Source organism: Notamacropus eugenii, chromosome 1 (genome assembly GCF_028372415.1).
Source record: "Notamacropus eugenii isolate mMacEug1 chromosome 1, mMacEug1.pri_v2, whole genome shotgun sequence".
Lineage (NCBI taxonomy): Eukaryota > Metazoa > Chordata > Mammalia > Diprotodontia > Macropodidae > Notamacropus > Notamacropus eugenii.
In genome coordinates this window covers 105,780,170-105,794,596 of record NC_092872.1, presented here as the reverse complement: position 1 = coordinate 105,794,596, position 14,427 = coordinate 105,780,170, and the positions used below count along the sequence as shown (strand labels likewise).

At 38.6% G+C, this 14,427-nt stretch overlaps 1 protein-coding gene across 7 annotated transcripts in view; it reads right to left on the bottom strand.

The window, feature by feature from the left end:
* The window catches only part of C1H9orf85 (chromosome 1 C9orf85 homolog), a 284,217-nt gene that overhangs the window by 207,218 nt on the left and 62,572 nt on the right, over positions 1-14,427 (bottom strand). The window contains exon 3 of one of the 7 annotated variants that reach the window (XR_011967537.1): positions 1,665-1,715. The exons of the other annotated variants lie outside the window; for them this stretch is intronic. The gene's annotated coding sequence lies outside the window, so the exon portion shown is untranslated. The remainder of the gene's footprint in view (positions 1-1,664; positions 1,716-14,427) is intronic. 7 annotated transcript variants of the gene reach the window in all.

Below are 14,427 nucleotides of genomic sequence, written 5' to 3'. Positions count from 1 at the left end.
AATCAAGCAGTGAGAGAGAAATATTGGAAGGAGAAAGGCAGAAGTTATATGGGGCAAATTATCTCTCATAAAAGAGGCAAGCAAAAGACTTATTAGTGGTTGGATAAAGAGGGGAGGCAAGAGAAAAACATGAGGTCTACTCTCATCACAATCCACTAAAGGAAAGAATATAATGCACACTCATTTTGATAGGAAAACCTATCTCATTATACAGGAGAGTGGGAGACAGGGGCACAAGCAGGGTGGGGGGGAGGATAGAGGGGAGGGCATGGGGAGGAGAATGCAATACGAGGTCGACACTCACGGGGAGGGAAAGGACCATAAGAAAATAGAAGTAATGGGGGACAGGATAGGATGGAGGGAAATATAGTTAGTCCTATACAACACAACTAGTATGGAAATCATTTGCAAAACTAAACAGATATGGCCTATACTGAATTGCCTGTCTTCCAAGAGGAAGGGGTGGAGAGGGAGGGAGCTAAAGAAGTTGGAACTCAAAGTGTTAGGACCAAATGTAATGTTCTTACCACTGGGTAACAAGAAATACAGGTTAAGGGGTCAAGAAAGCTATCTGGCCCTACAGGACAAAAGAGAAGAAGGAGACAAGGGCAGGGAGGGAGGATAGAGGAGAGAGCAGATAGGTCACAGGGGCAATTAGAAAGCTTGGGTCTGGGTGGGGAGGGGATAAAAGGGGAGAAAATTTGTAACCCCAAATTGTGTGAAAATAAATGTTAAAAGTTAAATAAAAAAAAAAATAATAAAGTTGTCTCTGTGATACTTTGGTTCAGTTGGCAGTTAGAAGTCAGGAAAGTTCTAGAAATGGAAGAAACCATAAAGATCATCCAGCTTAAGCACCTTATTTTAGGTAACAGGTTTACTCTGTAAGCCATTTACTGTTACTGCTAGGCCAAAATACATTTTCAGATTAAACATTCTATGCCATTTCTCAATAAAGAGAAAACTGCAATGAATGGATTTCTATTACGTTATTCAGTAGTTCCTTATCTTGGACTCTCAGTAGCATATATTTCTCCTCACCTCAAACATTTATTTATTAATGCTTTTTTTGTTGTTTTTACATCAATAAGAGCTAGCATTTATAAAGTACCTTAAGGTTTGCAAATTACTGTACATATGTTGTCTCATTTTACTCACTAACAAAGAAAAACCCCAAATGCCAAAATAACAATAAAAAAGACCTTCCCCCACTAAGGAGAATTAAGCAAAAATACCCAAGATAGTTACTTGATCTGACAATGCTTACACATTCTGCCCTAGACTCCCCTGCTTTTCTGAAACACTTTCTTTTATAATAGCTAATATCGATTTATCACTTTAAGGTTCACAAAACAATTTATATGAACTTCATTTGCTCCTCACAACAATCCTGTTGTGAGGGAGGCCCTATTATTATCCTTCTTTTACAGATAATGAAACTGAGACTAAAAAAAAATTAAGTAACTTGCCCAGGTGGTGGCTAATAAGCCAGTGAAATGGGATTCCAACTTAAGTATTCCTGACTCCAAGTGCCAGTGACCTAGCACATAAGGCTCTGCAGAAGCTCTGTGGCTCTGCCCTCCCTTTGCAGGTTCAGGGCCCAACCCTGGCATCACAAACAATGCTACAGCTGAAGGGCACCTGCTCTTCTCTTGTCTCATACTTACCCTTGGAGTAGAACTGCACAATGTTAGACGCAGAATCTGGGAACTTAAGAGCTGGAAGGGGAAGGAAAGCAAGTAAAAAACAAAGATTTTTGTTGTTATCTTTAGAGCCACATGTCTGGTCATAGCAGAAATTTAATCAACATGTGTTGAGCTGAACTGAATCTAATTCAGTATCTTCATGTTACAGCAGAGAAAACGGAGTCTCAGAGAGGCAAAGTGAGTGACTTGCCCAAGGTCACTTAGTGGAGGCAGCAACAGTGGAAGTGGTGGCCATCCCTGTTACTATTTACACAGTGCTTCAAGGTTTGCAAAGTATTTGGCAACAGTATCTCATCTGCTCCTTACCTAACGCTTGGAGGGAGGCGCTATTGTTCTCCTCCCTTTACAGATGAGAACAACAAGGCTGGCAGTGGTTAAGTGACTTGCCCAAGGTCACAGAGCTAGTAAGTGTCTGACACTAGATCTGACTCCAGGTCTAATGCTCTAGAGTGGAACTAAAATCTAGATCCAGATTCTACTTCAACATACAGTGACTTTGCTATCAAGAGATTAAAAGGTTCTTCCATATTCTACTTACCTAGCCTGAATGTCTCTCCTGAGTCTTAATCTTACATTTCCAATTGCCTCTTAGTTTGAACTCCTCATCCTATATACACCTTAAACTTAAAAGGACTAAAATGGAAATTATTTTTACTGGCTGCCCCCCATGGCTAAAACGCTCTCTCCTCATCTGTCTCCCGGCTTCCTTTAAGTCCTAGCTAAATTCCCACCTACTACAAAAAGCTTTTTCCTGATTCCCCTTTAAGTGCCTTCCCTCCATGATTATCTCCCGTTTATCTCATATAATTTGTACATAATTGTTTACATGTTGTCTCTTCCATTAGACTGTGAATTCCTTGGGAGCAGGGACTGTCTTTTGCCTTTCTTGATAGCCCTAGTGCTTAGCATACAGTAAAATTTCAATAAATGCTTATTACGTTGACTCTAGGTTCGGCAGTTTATTTGGACACAAAAAAGTTACCCTGCAGACAGGAAAATGAAATGGAAGATCTGCTTGGCTGCATACTTGCCTATTACACTTCCGAGTAATCAGGAGGTAAGGGAGAATAACTTCTCACCATGGTCAAGTAATGGCTGGAATCTGAGAAGACATCATCCCTTCAACTAGGAAAGGGGTTGGGGTGGGGGAGGGAAGATCTTCTTCTGATGTTCTTAATGAAACAACAGATGAGAACATGCCATAAACTATAAATAAACCAGGGAAAGAAATGTAATTTCTAGCTTTCCTTTGTGTGATCCATCAATTGATTCAGATTCAAGAATGGATGGTCATCAAAGCAGGAGAAGGGCTTTTAGATTTGGTGACCTCAGGGACAACCTAAGGTGCCATTCAAATGAGAGGGCAGAAGCTCACCCGTGCCACTTCTACTTACTCAGTCCTCATTTCCAACTTACTCATTTGTCATTCATTTCAGACTACTTTTTTCTAGGTTTCAAATGATAACCAAGTAAAAAGAAACAGATGTGGATGATTTTTTTTTCTTCTCTTCTCTTCTGGAAACTACCACAGAGACATAGAAGCTACCTGTTTTTTTGTTTTGTTTTGTTTTAATGGTCAAAAAAACAGACAAAAATATGAGAGACTTAGGTATTCCTTTGCTAATTAAATGATCTTTCAATAGGGAAGAAAAATGGCAACTGACTAAAACAGAAAAAGGAAAATCCACGCACTAAAGTATCTAATTTTCAACAATGGACAATGACTCAGAGTGACCAAAATTTAACTTCATTAAATATTAATTATATTATGTTGTGTCCTAACAGTTTAATTTTCCTGAATGAATAACATAACACTAATCCCACACTAAGCCTTTAAAAATGAATTTATACACTTAGAAAGTTACTAATTCCCACTCTAGTCTAAAAATATGTATATTTTTAAATTAAAAGAAAATGAAGCTTTGAAAGCATTAAGCAATCTTGTCCCTAAAGAGTAAGACACAATAAAATAACTAATTCAGTACTAACAGAAAACAAGATGTAGACTTGCAATTTCTAAATCCAAAGATTTTACAAATGAATTTCTGAGCCAACTAGGACTGTAGAAATTCTACTTAAACTAAAGTTGCTCATTTTCTACAGGCTCCAAACTTAATTAGATGAAAAAAATTATGTACAATAAACTTTTAAACATATCTGTTGTTATGGCCTCAATCTCTTTCCACAATTCTTACCTTAATTAATATAAAGAATTTTTTAAAAAAATCCTTAAATTTTAAAAAATTCTTTCATTCAAATTTCATAAAGATTATACCATCTGGATCATGAGGGAGGTGTGAACTAGAACCCTTGCAGACCTCCAGCAGGAGGGAGCAGGGCAAAGGAGAGAAAGAGCTGAAATGGGTGGGGCAACTGGGAGACTGGTACAGATTGGGCTGATTCTCAATTAAGAAACAGGATATAGAATACACAAGAGTTAAGAAGGGATGAAGCCCAGTCTTTCTGCCCTTGCAGAGAATGCCCCAGGAAAAGAAGTGATTTTTTTACTTAGCTCTGGAAAAAGAGTATCTTTAACTTTTTAGTTTATACACAAATACACTTTAAGAGAAAGCAGCAGCAATGCTGACAAGAAAGTGTCTGAATTATGTGGGGAGCCAAGGGGGAAGAGATCAAGATAAAGCAAATCTCAAATTCCAATTTTCAAAGACTAGTTAACCACCAAAAGTCTTCCTGGTTAAGAAGTTTCATTAACAATAGCCTGTCAATTACCTACAGAAGATTTAAGATAAATGACTTCCTTCATATGGGCAGGCACTCCAGCAACAGGTACAAAACCCAACTCATCATTATTTTCTCATAAGATTCTGGTTCATGTCCTTCCACCAGTGTTTCACAGAAAATCTGCCAAATGTGCTAGAGGGCATCCTCAGGTGGTAAAAGAAAGTATTTTGTAGATAAAAATAAAACACTCAGGCCATCTGACCTGTTATGCTTCTATCTTGAAACATGACTGGGCCACTCCCAGTCACATATGTTCTTGAAAAGTTCATTTAAGTGTCTACTTCTACCTAGTATGTGTATTTTAATTACTTACTTTGATTCTTCTGTGGTCACAGTGTTTAAAAATTCAGAACCAGAGAGCACCACTGAGAAAATACAGTATGATGTAGTTTCTGAACTGTACTCCAGTCTGTTTTGCTCTTCTTATTTTAATTTAGGGCCCAGATTATGGTTTACCTGAAGTGACTGTCCAAAGTACCTACACTAATACAATAATTCAATGGGCTGACTATCCAACTCCATGTCATAATTTTAGCGATATTTACTGGGTTTTTTTTAGACCAATCTCTTTTCAGGGTCTATGGATTACATTGAGATCATGCTGTATTCCAAGACTTTATGCAACATAACGCATCAACAGCATAATGTCAACAGTATAGAGAAGCATCAGAGGAACTCATGATCTGCAGGGAATGTCTCTTTTTTAGGACTCCACCTAGACATCCTCCATCAAGGTGGCAAACTCCTTGAGTCAGCATGCTGTTTTATACCTTACTTGATACTCACCCTCAGAGGACTGCTAAATAAATACTCTGTGGGTATACCCATCACGGAACATTTCAACTTCCTCATAAAAACTGAGTATTGAACTATTAGGAGTACAAATGCAGTAATTTTGTTGTTATCAATGATGATAACAGATTATAGAAAAACTGGCAATTTTGTCTCATTTTGTGTCTAATTGTTACATTCTTTTGAAATACTGCACTTATTCCAGTTTTGTACCAAGGTCCCTAAAAGATCATTCACTGTATTAAACATAATTCTCATATTTTTTTCAAACGATTCTACAATGGCTCCCACATCAGTAAACATTCATTTTCTCTTTGTTTAAATATATTCAATTTTATTTTCTGTTATGATCAGTATTCATCTTGCTCACCATTTCAAATTCTTAAAGAAAGTGCTTTACAGGTTGGCCCACACGAAAGTATCTACAATGCAGAAGTATACAGCTTCTGAGGAATTCACATGCCTTTGCATATTTCTTTTCTTACTCTCTAAGATTTTCTTCACTATGTTCCCCTGTGCCCTCAAAGAGAACACAAATGACTATAAGGTAAATGTTGACTTGGTTTGAAGCAGAGATGCCAAGTATGGGCCTCTGCTCCATTGATGTCCTTGCTGTTGAACCAGATTTAAACTCAACTGAGAAATATTTAACAAAATAAATAAAAATACAAAAGAACATGAATAATGTTCATGTGTCGTTTTCTAAGTCAATACATGGCTGCTCCTGTTTCTGTTTGAGCCAGACACCACTGTTTTGGAGGATCCTGTCACATTCCTCCTAAAGATGTTCTATTTCTTTATGCTCTGCGTTGGTGTCTAGGCCACAATTCATGGAAGTCTGTTGGCTTATGCTCCTTATATGCAACGCAAAGCAAGCATTTCAAGTGTTCCAGGAAATGATGTCTCTTGTTGCCTCTGGGAGCACAATGAAACCAATGCCTTTATTGTTTTTCTGAGGAGAACCTATAACCCATCCTTGCATTTAGGTGCAGTTGTTTTATATCTTCTGGTATCATTTACAAAAATAATGTTAACATGAGTGTGGTTTTCATGTTTGTGGTATTCCCGGAGCTGGGCATAATGTCTGATACACAGCACACTTAATAGATGATTACATAATGGAAATGAAGTAGTTTGGTTTCTCCTGTCATTTAAAACAGGGTTTATTGAAGAGAGGCTGGGGATTGACCCTAAGAAGTTTATGATCAAGATGGTAGGGGAAATAGTTTGCATCCCTTCCTTATCCCTACCTTTTCTTTAACATAGCTCCCCCTCACTCCCATTTTCCACTCTGGCCTCTCCTACAATGGGCCTCCCATGTGACTTAAATCACTTTCTCCATACCCTGCTTTGTATGTATACCTTGAACGAAGGTGAGGAAAATCATACACTCATTCTGACTGGTCCAGTGGGCAATCCACTATACCTCCTTTATCATTTTCAGCTCACTCTCCACAGCAACTCCTCCAAACCTTCTCATCCCCAGTCAAATGTACCATGGCTTCCCCTCCCTAGCTCTCTTAGCTGAGAAACCTGACTCCCGTATTACAGAAAAAATGTACCACTGGCCACGAACTCTCCATTCTCTCCTCTTCTTCATCTCCTGTCACTCAGAGGCCTTCTGCTGTTTTCTTCCCTTTTTGCTGTTTCACATGAAGTAGTCTTATTTCCTTACCAAGGTTATTAACCCCTCCACTTGTTCGAGTGACCTCATTCCATCCCATCTCCTTCAACAGACTCCTCCCTCTGTCATCCTGCCCATCTCCTCTCCCTGTCTACTGGCTCATTTTCTGCTGCCTACAAATACATCCATGTTTCTCTATCCTGAAAGAAGAAACCCTCACTTGACCATCCTGTTCCTGCTATTGTCCTATATCTCTTCTGCTCTTTGTAGCTAACTCTTTGAAAAAGCTGTCTACAGGTGATAACTCCACTCTAACCCCTTACAGTCTGGCTTCTGGTCTTATTACTCAGTTCAAACTGCTCTCCTCAAAGCTAACAATGGCGTCTTAGTTGCCAGATCCCATGGCTTCCTCTCGGTCCTTATTGTCCCTGACCTCTCCAGCAGCCTTCGACACCCATGGTATTCTTCTCTTCTCTCTCCTCCGCTGGACCCTCCTCCAGATCACGCCCTCTAACCACAGGTGTCCCTCACGGTTCTGTCCAGAGCCCTCCTCTCTTCTCCCTCTGCACTACTTCACTTGGCATTCTCCTCAGCTCCTCCTCATTAAATGATAATTTAATTACCATCTTTATGCTGATGTTCTCACATATACCTTTACTCCCCTAATCTCTCTACTGGCCTCCGTCTGGTATCTAGAACTCAATTCCAGTAGATATCTTAAATTCAATATGTTCAAAAGAGAACTCCTTTTATTTCCTCCTAAACCTTCCTTCTCCCTCCCCCATCCACTTTCCCTACTAATGTTGAGGGCAACACCATCCTCCCAGTCCCTAGGCTCTCAGCCTAGGAGTGATCCAGGATTCTTCATTATCCCTCCACCACCACCCATATCAAAGCTGTTGACAAGGCCTTTTGATTTTACTTCTGCATTATGTACTGTCAATTTATTTTTAATGGAATTAATGTTTTTTTAATGGAATGAAATCTTTCCCATCCATTAACAGGCTTGCTTAAGTCACATGAAGCTTGTGATGGGAGGAGCTTGATGAACAGGTGGAACAGGAAGCAGAGCTGAGAGGAAGTTGGTCAGACTAGTCAGAGCTGGGAAGGAAGGAGCAGGCAGTTAGCCTAAAAGGGAGCGCTTGTGTGATGTGTGTCAGGGAGCTGGTCTGTGGGAAGCCTAGCAGGGGACAGGCCCTCTGCATCGTGACTGCGCCTGGGTGTCTTTGTTGCTGTGATGGATTAGGATTTCTGGTGTCTGGAATTACACAGGCATATTCAAAGCTACCCGTTATTTCTTGAACACTCCCCACTGTCTCCTCCGACGCTGACACTGCTCTGGCGCAGGAACTTATCACCTCATGCCTTCATCCCTCCAACAGCTGCTGGTGGGTCTGCTGGCCCCAAGTCTCTCCCCACTCCAATCCAGTCTTCATTCAGCCCCTAAAGTTCATGTCCAATCATGTCGCTTCTCTACTCAACAAACTCTAGTCACTTCCTCCTCCCTTCAGGAGCAAAGGCCAAATGTTCTGTTTGGCATTCAGAGTGCTTCGTGACCTAGATCCTCCAACACTTCTGTCTTCTTACACCTTCTCCCAAAATGTACTCCAGTCCAGGGATAACACTGGCCTCCTTGATGTTCCACAAATAAGACACTTCAAATCTTGGCTCTGGGCATTTTCTCTGGGTGTCTCCTATGTTAGGAACACTCTACCTACTCCACTCTCCCTCCTGATCTCCCTGGATTCTTTTAAATTCCAAATAAAATCCCATCATGCACAGGAAGCCTTCCCTAAACACTCAATTCCATTGCTCTCCTTTTTTTAATCATTTCCTATTTATCTTACACAGAGTTTGTTTTGTATATACTGGTTTGCTTGTTGTCTCCCTCATTAGACTGTCTTTCACCTCTTTCTGTATCCCCGACTCTGAGCAGAGTGCCTAGCACACTGAATAAAATAAAAATAAAGACAAATATTTGTTGATTGATCGATTGGCTAGTCCAGTACGGACCCAGTAATGCAACATAACCTAAGCTGATCCAGGCACATACAGGCTATGATTATTGCAACTATCCACTTAAATGGACTAGCTTCATCCAGACTCCCCTCTCCAATCCACAGTAACCAAGTGAAATTCCTAAAACCAGGTCTGACTATGTCACTCTCTTGCTCAAAAAGCTTCAGTAGCTCAATCTTACTTCTGGGATAAAATGCAAACTCCTCTGTTTGGTTGTTAAGGCCCTTCACTACCTGATTCAGTCTCCCTTTCCAGGTTTACTATACAGGCTCATGCAAAGCTGTCAATCACTAACTCATGTCATTCCCTTCTCTTACTTTTCAGCCCTATTCCAAATCAACTCCACATACTGAACTCAATCTGACATTTATTTTTTAAATAGCTTAGCTGTTTGGTATTGAGTGTTTTCACTGATTAAAAAATTACAATCTCTGTGTCATAGCTCGATGAGGAAAGAGCTTAAAAAATACTAGAAAAAAATGCTATTTCATGAAAACAGTAAAATGGAAACATGTAAAGCTTTCTTTAGAAAAGAAGATAGAATGTTGCTGTCTTACCAAGGGATGAAGTGGATATACCAAAGAAACTTTAAGTCATAAGGTTTGTTTTTCTTGATCAGCTTTTGGCAAGCATCAAGACTCATGGGGGACATGGAATGTAGCCAATTATGCATGGCTATGTTGCCACTCTAAAAATAAAAAGAACGAAAGAAAGAAAAGTCTACTTGGTAGCCAAATAATAACATGGGAAAGGAAGGCTCTAAGTTTCACAGGAGTCTGAACATTACTCTTTCATCGCTTATAAAAATATTACCATAAATTGCCAGTTCTCTCCCTTTCAGACTTCCTCTGATGATTTTTTGCTTTCTATCACATCATGGAGGCCATTTATGTGGCACAACATGACAAGGAGACAAGCAGTATTCAAAATCACGATCAGAGGGTAGATTTAACCCGCAAGGAAAACTACACTTCTATCTACTTAGTCTGGAGAAGTGCTTACTATTGAGATAAAATTGTTTAAAATTTCAAATATCACCCCCAATGAGACAAATCCAATTGAAAAGTAATTAGCTAAGAAAAATCATTCCAAATCTCATAATTTATAATACTACTGCTACATTTCATACATATGTTTCAAATCATTTAAAACAGTGTTCCACTCTAATAGTATGCAGGAAAAACTAAATTGGAGAGAAATTCAGTTATGGAAGATGATAAATGTTGGAGAAGATGTGGGAGAGTTGGAACACTAACTCATTGTTGGTGGAGCTGTGAGCTGATCCATCCATTCTGGACAGCAATTTAGAACTATGCCCAGAGGGCTACAAAAATGGGCATACCCTTTGACCCAGCAATAATATCGCTTCTAGGACTGTATCCTCAAAAAATTATAAAAATGGGAAAGGGTCTCACATATGTACAAAAGTATTTATAGCAGCTCTCTTTGTGGTGGTCAACAACTGGAAACTGAGGGGATGCCCATCAGCCAGGGGATGGCTGAACAAGCTGTGGTATATGAATGTAATGGAACACTCCTGGGCTATAAGAAATGATAAGCAGGTGGACTTTAGAAAAACCAGGAAAGACTTATATGAACTGATGCTGAGTGAAATGAGCAGAACCAGAAGAACACTGTACACTGTAACATCCTCAATTTGCGATTACTAACTGTAAGGTGGATTATAGTGTATGAAAGGTAGATTTGTGTTATTCTTTCTTAGAGTTTAGTTTCCCAGAATCCATGGCCAAAACAATCTCTATTTCCCAGGCTCATGACTTGTAAACCTCCACCACACTTGTGCAGCATTATATAATAATAAATAATATAGACGTTTGTGCTTAAATTGTAAATAGCCATTGCAACTGCAGTGAGACATAATGGTGAGATAATGTAAACACGTGAGGCTACTGCTAGCAATATGCCTACTTTATCTATTGTCCTATAAAGCAAGTGGGCACTGGTCAGTGAGTGGGGAACCCTCAGGGTTGTACACACAAGCTGGAATGCTATGTGTTCCTTGATCAGATCACATCAAGGTTTGGGGGGAATTAGTGTTTGCTTCAACTGGCCCCACTGAGGACTGAGGTGATTGCACAAGCTGTGCTGGTCTCAACTGACCCAATCAAGATGGAGGGATAGTTGCCCCCCACCCTTCTTGTCAGCCCCTGTGAGAAGGCTGATTGGGGAATGCTGTAGGAGTTGGTGCTCCCATTAGCAGTGACCTTCTTGTGAGAATACTAGACTAGAAGAAAGTAAGGTTATTAACCCCTCCAAAGCTGTCTTCCTGCCATGTCTGACCAGATCAAGAGTGAACCTGTGCTAGCAGCCCTCCTGTGTGCTAGTGTCATCTGTCTTACACTAACTTTCATAGACTTGGCTCTTCTAAGCAATGCAAGGATTTAAGGCAACCCCAAAAGACTCATTATGGAAAATGCTGTCCACTTTCAGAGAAAGAACTACAGGGTCTGAATGCAAATTGAAGCACACAATTTGATCTCTTTTTTCTTCCATTGTTTTATTTTTTTCTTTCTCATGGTTCCTCCCATTGGTTCTAATACTTCTTTATAACATGACTCATGTGAAAATGGTTGGTTGGTTGGTTGGTTGTTGTCCTTGGTTCTCAAAGAGGACCAAAATGACATCACCATGATAAAGTGAAATTTGTGGGTACTATAAATTGCTGACAAGAAACGTAATATGTCCCATTAACTAAATATAAACAATAAGAAAACCTGAAAAATATATTAAAACTTGCACTGCTTAGCAAAGTAATTTTTAAACATTAATGTGACTTCATGATACATAAAAAATGTTATATAATAAGTGTAATTAATATTAATTTAAATTTCCCTTTTTAAAAAAAATATGGTTTATTTGCAAAAAGACACTAAAAACTTATCTGTGGCCAAAAAAGTTTAGCCTACTTTAATTTTGTTTCCTACCTACTGCCAAGTTGTACAGGTATGATCTATAACCTATTTTAGACTGCTTGCTCTCTTGGGTAGATGAAAGGGGAGGGAGAAAAATCTGAACTCAAAATCTCATAAAAATGAATGTTGAAAACTATCTTTACATGTAAGAAAAAATAAAAATACTCTTAAGAGGAGGGGGGAAGGAATTGGGAAATATTTAACAAAATAAATAAAAATACAACATAAAAAACCAATAGAGTATAACCAAGTAATAAATCATGTAACCAAGTATATAGCGAAGCAAGGTATAAAGTCAGAATGTGTATGGTCACTTAGTGTTTCATGGTGTTATGAATAATGTCTTTCTCAGAGCCTATATAAAACCATACCCCGTTAATGATAAGGCCAAAAATCTTCTATTTGCAGATGATTGTGAACTAAATGGAGTGAGATTCGGAACACTACTAAGTCTCCTCAGGAAAAAACAAAACAAAGGGAATGAATAACACCTATTGTCCAGCTGAACAAGTAGCCTCTTGTTAGATATGGCTATATATGTATGCATATAAAGATACAGACTTACAAATATCTATTAGATAGACAGACAGATATATAGACACATTGAGAGGCAGGACAAATGCTGCAGATGGACAGTAAGGCAGGTCCAAAGCTGTAAAGGGTAAGGAGGTAGGACAGGATCACATTCAGAAAACAGAATCCTGGCTTGGTTAGGTGATGAGTTGGAGTTGGCTCATACAGAAAAGAAATGTTATGGACCAGATGATCTTCCATAAGATATATACCTCAGGATTCTATAAAAGTTCTTCACCACTGCAAAAAGCCACCTCATCAATAAAAACATTCTCCAAGTATGGCTGTGAATTATCTAATCCTACAATCCCTAAAAGCATCTTCAAATAGGGCAATGGAGAGACTCAGGGCAAGCATAAGTAGCATGTAGCATGTTGCTAATACTGATATTCATGTGGAAAGTGTTAAAAAAAAAAAGTTAACAGTGAAGATACTGGAAAAAGAAGATAAAAACAAAAGACGGACAACGTAAGGCCCGCACGGTGATCTCAAGGACAATAAAGGAACAAAAGGAAGATTTCTGAGGAATGCAGGGGTGCCTCTATGAAGGAATTATAGAGAACATGAATAAGAATTCCAAAGATACAAAGAAATAAAGGCTCTAAGGAAGAACGGCAAGATTTAAGATGAGAGAGCTTGGCAGCTAGGTGACACTCTAATCAGAAAGACTCATCTTCCTGAGTTTAGATCTGGCTTTAGACACTTAGTGGCTATGTGACGCTAAGAAAATCCCTTAACCCTATATGCCTCAGTATCCTCGTCTGTAAAATGAGCTGCAGAAGGAAATGGCAAACCATTTCAATATCTATTTCAAGAAAATTTCAAATGGGGTCAGAAAGAGTTGGACAGGACTGAAACAACTGAACAACAAAAGGACTGAAAGATTCTGGAGAGTCAACTAAGCCCAAAAAGGTTAAATGAATTGTTCAAAGTCAGACAACAAGGAGATCTGGGAATCAAATGCAGAACTTGATACGACAAATCTAGGATTCCTTCTACCATACCACACTGCCTCTAAGTCCAGAGGTTATAACCACCATCACAGGAGGGAGTACTCCATCACCCAAATCACAAGATACATCAAAGAAGATTAACATTTTAAGTAAGAATATATGAATATAGGGGTGCAGTAGAAAGCACACAGGGGATTTGGAGGAAATGGTTCAAACCTTGGTTTTGTGATTTTCAGCATGTGGCCTGTGACAAGTCGTAACCTCTAAAGAGGATAATTTCTTCACTTTTACAATGAAGGAGTTGAATTAGGTGATATTTAAGGGCCCAATCAGGTTTAAATCCTACGAATTCTCAGAAAATCAGAGAAAAAACAAAGACTGCTTATGCTAAGATCTTCAGAAATGTTAAATAATGATAGAAAAAAAAAGGTCATGAGAATTTTGCCCTGTAAAATAAGTGGGGCCTCAAAAGTGAGCTTCTCTAAAATAAGTAGATTAGAACTGAAAATAAAATACATTTGAATTGAAAGTAACAATGCCTCACAGGTGAGTTTCTCCATCATTTAGGCTTTAGAGATTCACAAAGTTGCACAAAAGGCTTTAAGTAGCAAAAATTTTTAAATATTTTTATCTAAAAGGAATATAGTTCTAAACTTTAAAAATTTCTAATTATGTTCAATATTTTACATTTAACTTTGGAAAAGTTAAGAATAGGGATTTTAAAATGTATATAGCTATGGCTCTAAAGTCAAAGCATCTTTGGAAAATATAAATCACTCAAGTTAAAACAAGTACCATTTCCTATGGTATAAATTGCTACATAACTAGGACTTTAAAAGCTAATAAAGTTTAAAGCAAATTTTGCCATATCAAAAAAAAATCTGGTTTCAGGTGATTTAACTATGTAGACGATCATCTGAAAATATTAACCTGAAGTCAAATTTCCAAAAACCAAAGCAAATAAACCAGTAAGCTTAAGCAAAGCAATAATGACAGTGAGCTCCAAATAATTAATCTGATCAACTAAATAATCACAATTACCTTACAATAGCTGAATTGGAGGCATACAAAGATACAAGGACAACTGA